The sequence below is a fragment of the Odontomachus brunneus genome, unplaced genomic scaffold (assembly GCF_010583005.1).
Source record: "Odontomachus brunneus isolate Ranch 3 - 2012 unplaced genomic scaffold, Obru_v1 Obru_scaffold_048, whole genome shotgun sequence".
NCBI classification, from domain to species: domain Eukaryota; kingdom Metazoa; phylum Arthropoda; class Insecta; order Hymenoptera; family Formicidae; genus Odontomachus; species Odontomachus brunneus.
The window spans coordinates 2,102,843-2,106,826 of record NW_022639498.1 but is presented as its reverse complement, the minus strand read 5'-3'; positions in this window follow the sequence as shown (position 1 = coordinate 2,106,826).

Here is a 3,984-nt window from a genome sequence, read left to right as displayed (position 1 = left end):
TATGGCCCACAAAGCATCACAAATGCAGCCACCAGGAAAGCTGCACGCCACGGCCGTACAAAGACCATGGGAACAGGTCTCGCTGGATCTTATAGGACCGCTACCAAGATCCAAAAAGGGATACACATGGATCCTCACAATGCAGGACCGATTCTCAAAATGGATCGAGATAAAGCCGCTACGTCAAGCAACAGCTAGCGCAGTAGCACAAGGCTTCCTAGAAGAAATTATCTACCGACACGGATGTCCGGATATTATAATATCAGAAAACGGAACGCAGTTCAAATCAGGAAACATGAAAAAAATAACCAAAGAACTAGGAATACAACACCGGTGGACGCCGGTATGGACTCCCCAATGCAACCCCGTAGAAAGAGCGAATCGTACGATAAAAACAATGATCTCCCAATACGTGGGAGAAGACCATAGAAACTGGGATGAAAATTTAAGCCAAATAAAATTTGCCTTTAATACAGCGCAAAACGAAGGCACAGGATATACGCTGGCATTCTTGAATAACGGTAGAGAGCTCGCGGGACCTTGCGAATTAGAAAGCAAACAAAGGCCTGGTACGACATCAACAAATATTCATGAACAATTGAAGGACGCATACGAATTAGTAAAAGTTCATATGGCACGGGCGTTCCAAAAGCAAGAAAAATCCTACAATCTGAGGAGAAGGGCCTGGAAATTGCATATCGGGGATATCGTATGGAAACGGGCGCATACATTATCCAACAAAGAGAAAGCTATCAACTCAAAACTAGCACCAAAGTACGTCGGACCGCTAACAGTGAAAAGAATTATCTCACCAGTAATTGTAGATCTAATCGACGAAAACAAAAAATGGTACAAACACATACATATACATGACCTCAAACCGAACAATAGCGATTAGACAACAAACAAAAATTAATCCCCTCCAACCAAATAATCAAAGAGATCGGAGGAGGGAATTAGAATATTAAAAGAGCAAGCCAAGCGTAGTCAGGACACTACAACGAGAGCAAGCGATCCAGCAGAACCACATACGATATGAAATTCAACGAGGAGTTCAAAAAATGGCTCGAAAACTGGGAACCGCCAAGGGAAACGCTACCCGAGCAGCGGGAACACTATCCGAGTCGGCTATGGCCCGACACGATAAGGACAAGTACAACACAATCAAAACAAACACATAAACAAGGCATCAAGCAAGCACCGAAACACCGCACCAAAGAACAAGGAACAAAAGGTATAAAAGAGACAGAACCACAGAAGGAACAGTCGTCAGTAAACAATGGACATAGACAGAACCATCGACGAATTACTAACGACATGGAACGAGGCAGAGGCTCAGGCCCTATGGGACTCGCTAAACAAAATCGAAAACGGAAATCAGAACACAGAGGAACAAGGCCGAGCGGCAATGATAAAGCTCCCACCAGGGAAACGACCGCCAATAGACTTAACAAAACTAAGGCGAAGACCAGCGATCCCCTGCCTAAAACCGCCATCGTCAGCTAGGATTGCACATAAAAAACGCCAAGAACTGATGGGCAAGCAAATACAACTATCATCACCAAAAGAAAACCGACCGCACGTCAGACCAGCGAGCTGGAGCGGACACACGAACGACAGACGTGCGACAACGGCCAACAGCCAGGCAGCGAACCGGGCCTCCATCACCCCGCACACCAACAACAGGGGCGAGCCTCCATCCGCCGAAAGCAGAGCAAAAGTAACGGTGAGGATAACATCGAACGAACCATGTCCGAAAAAAATACGGGTCGTATCACCAACAGAAGAACCTCGGCGCACAATAGACAAACCACCAATCCGCATTCAAATCACCAACGGGCGTACCGTCGACGTGCCACATTATGCGGCCCATATATCGCACAAATATCGGCGGTATGTCGACGGAGAACTGTGGCGTTTTAAATTTTCCAAAACCGGCGAATTAACATGCGCATACCGAATAAAATAGAACGGAGTTTGGTACGTAAGATTAGAATTAAGAGTAGGATTAAGAATAGGATTAGGTTATAATAAGATTGAGAAATTAGGACACAAAATAATACATAATTCGTGGAGGGTAGATTAAGTTAGTTATAAGTAGCAAGTGTTTAGTTAGAAGTGCCCGGGACAGGCACTACAAAGGGGGGGGGGGGGATGTGACGATTCGGAAAGCGTCACGAAACAATTACTAACAAAACGCCGAACAACCGCGCGCGGAATAACCGCAAGGTCAACAAACAGTCGAATTGTTTGTTATAATTTAGTATAAAAGCCGACAGAAAATTGATATCGAGGGAGATTGATCGGAAGGCTCCTCTCAGGCGCACAACCGACCAGAACTCAAAACTCCTAGAGATCCTAGACATCCCGTCGACCGAAGTGGATACGCGACGTCGACATCCTTTCCTCGATACCGCTCTACCGACCGAAGTGGATACGCGACGTCGGTTTCCATACACCGCTCTGTCGACCGAAGTGGATGCGCGACGTCGACATCCTTTCCTCGATACCGCTCTACCGACCGAAGTGGATACGCGACGTCGGTTTCCATACACCGCTCTGTCGACCGAAGTGGATGCGCGACGTCGACATCCTTTCCTCGATACCGCTCTACCGACCGAAGTGGATACGCGACGTCGGTTTCCATACACCGCTCTGTCGACCGAAGTGGATGCGCGACGTCGACATCCTTTCCTCGATACCGCTCTACCGACCGAAGTGGATACGCGACGTCGGCTTCCTATCTGTACCTCGCCTCGTCGACCAAAGTAGATACGCGACGTCGACATCCTTTTTCCTCCTCACGCTACGCCGCTAACACCTACGATCGCGAACGCATACAGGGCGTAAGATAACGGTGACAACGAGCGCCTTTAAACCAGCAAGGAAAATCAGGATAAATAAATAGATTAAAGCCGATGAGGCCACGGACTCCGAACGACGAACAATAGCGTATCCGGAAACAATTCCGACCGCGTCCCGCCTGACGCTCGCGCGCCTCGACGCTCGCAGCTGATCGCGAGCCAACAACAACGGCTCCCGACGAGAGCAAAAACGCGACCACGCGCCAACGGCGTAACGTCGCCTGTAAATAATTGTAAATAGCTTTGAGATTAGAATATAGTTCCAAATTATTATCACCTATACCACTGGTTTTCATTTCACACACGAAACCCGGACCACACCGGCTAAGACTATCCCACACGTAACGCAAGGCCGTTACAAAGAGAGAGGAAAAATTATGAAAATCTATATTCAAAATATTATTAAAATATAGAAACATCTAAATATCTAAATATTTTCCATAATATTTATTGTAAACAAGAAATTAATATTTTGTAAATATTTCTATAAATATTGCACATGAAAAAAATAAATATATTTATTTATAATTATTAAGTTAATAAAGAAATAAGAAAATCGAAATTTAAATTGGTAATGTACATTAGAAAAAAATTCTTTAAATAAAAGAAATATATTTTGTTACATATAATTTCTTAACTTAAAAAAATATTTGTTAAATTGTAGAAAATATATAATAAATATAAAGAAATATTTTTTTAGATTTGTAAAATAAGCTGTAAAATTATGAATTTATAAATAAAAAAAGTGATTTCTTTGATTTAAAATATTTATATATATATAAGAATAAACAAATGATTTCTTTACAAGGAGAATATTAGTGTTTTTAAATGTAAAAACTGTTTAAATAAATATTTGCTTGTTTTAAAAGTAAATAAAATACAAGTAAATCATTTTATAAATCCGAATATAAATTATTTTCTAATATTAAAAATATTTTTTTTATGTTTCAAATTAAAGTTTCTTTTATTATCAGAAAAAAATTTACTTAAATTTACAAAATAATTTATTTGACTAACTTTTAAAACATGTAAATATTTTTTAAATATACTTTCTACATACTTTTTAAAACATATATTTTAAAAGAATCTATTCTCTTCTTTTAAATAAATCATATGCTTT